Source organism: Etheostoma cragini, chromosome 6 (genome assembly GCF_013103735.1).
Source record: "Etheostoma cragini isolate CJK2018 chromosome 6, CSU_Ecrag_1.0, whole genome shotgun sequence".
NCBI classification, from domain to species: domain Eukaryota; kingdom Metazoa; phylum Chordata; class Actinopteri; order Perciformes; family Percidae; genus Etheostoma; species Etheostoma cragini.
This window is the reverse complement of record NC_048412.1, coordinates 19,878,135-19,885,908: the sequence shown is the minus strand read 5'-3', so window position 1 is coordinate 19,885,908 and position 7,774 is coordinate 19,878,135. Positions and strand designations below refer to the sequence as shown.

Genomic DNA, 7,774 nt, shown 5'->3' with positions numbered 1-7,774 from the left:
CCAAGTAAGCGACTAGCTGGTGAGGAAAGTGCACAATTTAGCAGCTGAAGCATAACAGCTAAAAGGACAGTTAATGTGCGACTTATACTTACCAGGTGGACAGAAACACTGTTGCTCTGTATGTCCTCTGTGTGTAACATCCACGTTTGCTTAAACAGTGATTATGTGTCAAGGTTGTGTTTAAAGAAGTCATGCTATATTAAGACTTGGGGTCAAAACTTTAAAACAATTACATTTGATCAATCGGAAATCCCATTACATAACAAAGGTCACAAGTCAGTTAAATAATTTTGTGGTTTCAATGTAACAGATTTCTTCTATGTTTTTCAGTGTGTGAACTGACACACTGAACGTACGCCACCGTAAGAGACCTGTGCAGAGGGCACAAAAGAAATCTTCCCATCAAACATATGTTTGACGCTGCTTTTTTTGCACCAACAGGAAGCTAAACTATTTGCTAATGTGCTTGAGCAAATCCTTAACTTGTATTACACTCAGGGCCCTACAGTAGTCAGACATATTTTGCATTTACCATGATAAACATTTGGAAAATAGATATTACAAGGTGAATTGTTTGTTTTTTGTTTCATTTCAGAAAGCTGGTCTGGAGGTCTGTCAGCTGGTGCCATTGCTGGAATAGTTATCTTGTGTTTAGTAATTGCTTCAGCAGGAGCTGTTGGAGGGCTTTATTTTTACAAAAAAACGTATGTGAAAAATAGCCTTCATAGTATTACCGGCAAGACTTTTTTTAAAATAGATAAACCCTGAATTAACCTTACTCTAATAATCATACAGTATGTATTAGACTTACTGCAGTCTAAACATTAAAAGTAAGAATATGTTAAATAGAATAAAATCATTTACATTTTATTAACTGGAGGTCCTTTATAATTGTTTTCATAAAATACTCCCAAATATTACTCTAACACACAACATGGATTACAGTTTTAATTTTATGTTGTTTGGTTGCATGGCTGAATTTTAACAATGCTTGTATTTCCAATATGTAGAATCAACAAAGCTCTGTCACATTCTGATAATAATGGTTAGTATTTCCTTGATCTAACTTTATCCTACAATAAGACAATCATGAATATAACAACAAAGTACACAATAATATCACTATTATACAAATTGTACATATACCTACTTTAACAAAACTATTTTTTTGCCTAGAAAAAGAAGAAAATGTGTATGAGAACGCTTCAGCAATATATGAGAACTTGTAAACTCAATAACCTAATTTCAAGGTGAGTTTTTATTTAATTCTTCTGATTTAATGAAAATGGATTAATGTTTTTTGAAGAGGGAAGCACTCAGTGGTTGTAATATTGTATTATAATAAATGTTAGTTTATCAGAAAAAGCCTACTATAGACCAACAATTACTGACCATTCATTATCACATACTGTACTGTATGTGATAATGAACAGTTGGTATTGAGAGTTGATCAAAGCACTGACAAATCCCTCCTTTTAACTTGTCCATCAGATGGTCAGAAAATGACAAAACTTGCAACACTATAACAAGCCTGAAGAAAAGAAATGTTAATAAATGTCAATTCTCTAATTGATACATTTTCTCTGCTTCTCTTTGGTTTATAGTGACATTTATTCAAACCTAAAATTAAGAGCTAAAATAGAATAAAAGAACTCCATGGGCTGCAGAGTTTGACGATAATTTTCACACTAAACATTGTCACACTGATTCCTTTTGCACCTAAAAAGGTTAACAACATTTATTGTGCAGCTATTACTAAACAGTGGTTAATGTGTTTTTTAAATTTAATTCTGGTGTGTATGTATAATTAAAGCAATGAAATTACTCTTACCTCCGCCAAGAAGGATATGTTTTGGTTCGGTTTGACAGTGTGTTTGTTGGTTTGTTTGTCAGCAGGTTTATGGAATAAAATTACTGGCCCAATTCCGATGAAACTTTGTGGATATGGGCCATGGGACAAGGAAGACTTAGGTGCACATATTTGACATTGTCTTTAAGGGTTCCCTTTCAAGAAAATGTAAAATTTTTCAAAAACAAAACATGCAATTTACCTTCGTTTTGGATTATTATGACCATATCTGTGTCCGAAATGTTGGAAAAGCTAGAGCAGACTATAAATAAATAACATTCAAAAAGTTTAAAGGGGGGACATATTATGCTTTTTCTTCATTTTTGTCATATCTACAATCTTATGTTGGATTTCCATGTTAAAACGCAGCCAAAACAATAATGACGCAAATATATTTTAGCTAAATCATTGTAAACTAAAATGTTCAGATTTCCAACTGTTATAAACGTTTTTCTTGTTTTTTTCTATTTTCGGCTGAGTGTTACGCGACACTTGACCAGCCTTCTATGATTGGTCATCTGCTCCAGGTAGGCAGGACTGGTGTTTTGTGTTTTTTGTAAAACCATTTTATTTTATAAAACTATTATTGTCGCATGTAGCTTTTAACAACAGTAAACAATGTCATCTTGGCTGCCAATGTTGTAAAATCCTCTCCAATTTCAGGATGCATTACTGCTGAATAGAGTTGTGGCGAGATCTTGCCCCCAAGACATCTGGCAAGATTAAACATTTACTTTTAATGATATTAAATAAGGGTGCCACGATTCTCCAAATCCTTGATTCGATTACATTTTCATTCTAAGGTCACGATTTGAATCATTTCTCAATTTTTGCATTTATTTCTTTATTTTTTAAATGTTTTTTTGTATGCAACATATCCAACCTTTGTTTGCAATTTACCACACTACATTGTCAAATTTAAAATATTTATTAAAAATAATTGAATTGTTAAGTAAATTATGTTACAATAACTTATAGTCAATTGGACATACCAAAACAAATAGTAACTAGAGTCTTCTCCACAGAAGATGACATTCAAGGTCACAAATAAACAAAAACAATAAAAAACAGTGTCTAGCACTCTAATTAAATGCCAAAAGCCAGAGCTTTCCACAACCGAATAGGGTTGGATGTCTTCTACTATGAAGACTCTTAAGGCGCTTGCATTTGCACGAGTTGAGTTACTTGGAAGTTTAATTCCAAATGAAGACGGAAGAGTAGTTTTGTTGTTGTTGGTTTAATAGATATATCTATGTTTTGTGTTAAATTACTTCATTCAATTCATTTAAGTATGTGTCCATCCTGAAAGCAGAGTCGGGCGCAGTTCCACGGGTCTGTTTGCATTCATTGTGCACGTTCATCATGCCTAGTTTAATAACTCATTTAAATGTTTAAACGTGATGTTTTAAACAAGGACCCCTTAATTGTTTGAGCTGGTAAGTTGATGTACCACAAAAGAAGTATCTGCTGAAAGTACAGAAGTTTCTTTTGCTATGCAAAGTCTCTGGGAAATGTTTCTCTGAGTTAGAGGAGTGCAATTCTACCGTTATACGCTAAGCCCTTGGTTGCATAAGACATGCCGCTGTTTCTGGGGGCTTGTGTGGGTGCTTGACAAGCCCACCGGACCTGACGTGGGGGGGGTGGCAGTATTGACGATTCCATTTTTTTAATTTGATATTCAAGATTGTAAATTAATTTTGATCAATTTCGATTTAAAATCAAAAATGTTGACACCCTTAATATTAAACAAATGTTTTCTCCGTTCATCCTATAATGGTCATAAATCGATACAAATAGCCTACGTCCTTGTTTAGTGCTGCAATTAATAAAATGCAGGGTAGGTGAATAGAGCATCACTCTTCACAAAATTCAATTGTTTAGTATTTCATGGCAATTGATTTGTGTTTTAGAATGCAATCAATGTCAAACAATACTGAAATAAGCTTTATTTCTATTTGTCTACTGTACAATGACAAAATCAAGTACAAACATTTTGGTGACATAGTGCATACCTTAGCGGTTGTCTGCACTCTCCAATTGCCCTTCTAGTATTTTATGTTTTATTTATTTTGTGAATTTAAGTGTATATCTGAGTTTGTTTTATTCTCCTGTTCTCCTACTGTGTCTTCCCTCAATATTCTAAACAATGAAAACATATTGAGATAAGATATTATGCATAAGATATGTAAAACAAGATACATAAAAAATATTCTGTTTTTAAATGTTAACTGCTAAGGTTTTAAACTTGGATGTAGTTTAATAAAGTTGTGTACTGTGGGTTTACTTTAGTTGAAATATGTTAATGGTTTAATTATTAATGGTTTACTAAAAGTGTGCCTGTGGTGCAACTGAAGGACAAGTAAAAGCTAGTCATCAGACTTCGACAATACTATTTATCAATGCCATGCTACAGCAGCTATAATTATGACTGAAGTGCTAAGTTGCAAAATGTCCGAATATTGAGATAAAGTACGTCCTTAGAAGCTGCAGAACACTTTTATGCTAAAGGCTGCATTATGCTGCCCTCTTGTGGTGAACCTATCGTTCTGGAACTCTGATGTATGAAACATGTTGATCAAATTGTTAATGTTTTTTTAAATGAGCAAGATGTTTAACTCTTCCTGAAGGCAGAAACAGGGAATAAGCAACAGTTTGATACACAATCAAATCTTAATAATACAGTTTAAATAGCATTTTTAACATTTACAGGAGTCCATGAGCGTTAAATGAGCTTGGGTTATGAATGTTAAAAATCTGTAACTTTACACTCACATACTGTAAAAGAGTGGAGGTGAGATGAGTATGTGTCTAACTTTGGTTTCAGTTGCAACTTAGTTGAAGTGGTATTTGGTAGACAAGGGCGAGTTGTTTAAGGGCGCTTCCACATATGGGCGCAAAATAGAGAAAAAAATTACATTGTGATTTCTTTTTCCTGTGATAACCAGACAAGTTTTTACAAGATATGGAAAGCCCTTATTTTAAATAAATCATTCTTGACTAATTGGGTGATTTTGTAGGAGTGCATCTACGTACATAGAAAATAAAAAGGGAACTTTTTTCTTTTATAAACTTTAAAGTACCCATATTATGAAAAAAATGATTATTTTCAGTCTCTGGTGCGCACACACACACACACACACACACACACACACACACACACACACACATACAAACTTTGAAAAAAACATCCATGCTGTTTTGAGTGAGATACGGGTTTCTGAATGTCCTCTGCCTTCAGTCTCTGGGTGAGCTGTTCAAACTTTGCATGGCTTTCAAGGCCACAGCACATGCTAGCTTGTTCTCAATGGTAAAACACTGCTACAACACGCACTAGTTCACTATAATCTACAAAAGAACTACTAAACATGTCCCTGTTCTGCAGGTATTCCACAGAAATTTTGAAATGCACCTTAGTCTCCCAGTTAATCCTGCCTTGTACTGACCAAAGTTGGAGAAAAAGTTATCTAGCTGTTGTGATCTTGCCTAGCTACTGCGCATGTGCAACTCTGGCTGAACTGCGGCTCTGAGGTTACAGCCAGTGACAGTTCAGCTCACTGATGGAGGCTCCAGCTGTCTTTGTACTAAGTAAGCTAGAATACATTTTGTACATTAAATGGTGGGCTTTAATTTGAACATTGGAATACTTGACTTGCTGCAAACCTCGCTTTACTTTTAATCACAGCACCAGTTTCCAATGTGGTGGTTACTTCCAAAAATACACACTTAGTTGAGTTCAGCAGCTCTGCCCATCTGTCCTGCTCCTCCTGTGGATCCTCTCCCTCGCTTTCCTCTGGTTGATAAGCAGCTCTGAGGTTAAAGCCAGTGACAGAGTTCAGCTCAAGGATCCCCTCTCACTATAGTTCATGTGACCCGCTACGACCAGGGATCATTAAGGTGCCACATGTTGAATAGTGCCAGTAGTGGAAACTGCCAGCCGGTCAATCTTTTAATCCAATGTGAGTTTATGACAACGTAGTCTATGTGATTCAGGTTCTACTTCCGGGATAGGTGCTGCAGGAAATTCCACCAGAGGCATTTCCTTCCGCTTTCTATGCTGGAATTTTAAATTTGGTGGATTTTTGATGACTATTGTTGACTGCACCCCAGATCTCTGCATGGTAGCAGTATGGTGGGACTATTTGCTCTATTGAACCACTTTGTGCAGTGAGGTCTTTTTGACCCCAGAGGACAACCGAAGTTATTAAATTCAGTAAAACACCTGTAATTCAATCAATTTACTTAAAATGTATGTGTATCATTAAGAGCATGGTACTAAACAACAACCATTATTTTCAAAGCATTTGATGAATAAAAAAATATATATATATATATATATTTTCATGACAAAAGATTTCATTTGGGGTCAGAATGAACCCAGGACAACACAAGGGTTGAAGAAATGCCATTAAACCAGAGCCCGTTTGCCTACCATCCCAGAATGCTATGTGGAGTAGCCAGACCGGCCTTCAGCGTGCTTTGGAGGAGGGTCTGGCAAAGCAAGACTAATTGCAAAGGGAATAGTGTTACAAGCTATCCCTAAAGAAGCAATTACTCCCAGGTTCCATATACATCCCATTGTTCACTTGTTACTAGGAATGGCAGACAGAAACCTCAACTGCGGATCTAATGCTCATAATGCAAGGTCCACACAAAACCGTAAACTGTGAAAAGGCACAGACTTAAATAACGTAACCTATATGATCATCAGCATACATTTGCAAGTGAGTAGAAGGAACAGCACTTAATACAATTTGGTACAGTATACAAGGGTGTTCAAAGTTTGAGGACTATTGCCTACTAGCCTATATGCAGTGGTTAAATTGGGCTTGCTTGTTTGTGTCTGGTGTCTGTGTTAGTTGCATACTGGAAATGTGTCACATAAAATTTGATTGAAGTGATGCTTTTGGAAACATGATACTTCTGACAAATTAAAGATTTTTGAAATGTCATGTCTGTTTTCTCTCAGCGGAGATGAGATGAAAACAATTGGAGGAGGGCAACAACCCGCGCAGCACTGCATACAATTAACCCCTGCGGCTCAACAACATGATTAACAGAAGAAATGGGTGGAAGCCCGGTGCTCGGAAGCAGGGCTGCCAACTTTTCCCCAAACCTTGGAGGGAGATTTTGGGGGGCCAACCGATATTTTGCCGCTTACAAAGCAATTTCTTTGGACTTCATCTTTTAGGGTTTAAATTGGTATTTGTCATTTTTGTGGAGGATGGGGCTCTCCCTAGGGGGGTCTGGGGGCATGCCCCCCCCCAGGAAATGTTTTTGAAAAATAAACCATTAAATGGCACTTTCTGGAGAGTTTTTTTGCATAAAATGGAGAAATCAAGTCTTACATGATATGTGCAAAACTGTAGGGTTAAGAACCTTTGCATTGTTGTAGTATCAACAGGTTTTAGAGCATTTAGCATTTACATTATTAACTTCTTATGATATAAGAACTGACCCAGACAATGTGCCAAACATAATGAGCCACATGAAGAGGCAGTAGCATATGTCAGCAACAGCTGAGAACATTTGGGTCTGTGGTGAACAGGTCCAGGGGTCCCTGGTGTAGGTACCAGTGACCCAAAGTTAAATTAATGTTGAGGGATCAACTAAGACCACTGAAATTCTAAAGAATGAGAACCACTTATTTACATAAATTCTAATCCTTTAACCTTTGTGCCAATGTTCAGTAATGTTTGGCCCTCTTCCTCTGTGCCCCACTTACTGTATTTACTTTTTTGGGAAAATAAAGACTATTTGTTCCTTTTATAAAACATCAAATTAATTATTTACAGTTACATTTAGAGATGCACAGAGGTTAGAGATGCACAATAGTGGTCCAACGTTGCAGTATAGTATATACACTCACCGGCCACTTTATTAGGTACCCCATGCTAGTAACGGGTTGGACCCCCTTTTGCCTTCAGA

The 7,774-nt window shown here is 36.3% G+C and overlaps 1 long non-coding RNA gene across 1 annotated transcript; it reads left to right on the top strand.

The window, feature by feature from the left end:
• Nucleotides 1-598: 598 nt before the first annotated feature.
• On the top strand, nucleotides 599-1,332 carry LOC117945616. The gene is made up of 3 exons (XR_004656848.1): nucleotides 599-704; nucleotides 1,011-1,045; nucleotides 1,177-1,332. It is a non-coding gene; the product is annotated as an uncharacterized LOC117945616 (long non-coding RNA).
• Nucleotides 1,333-7,774: the final 6,442 nt, after the last annotated feature.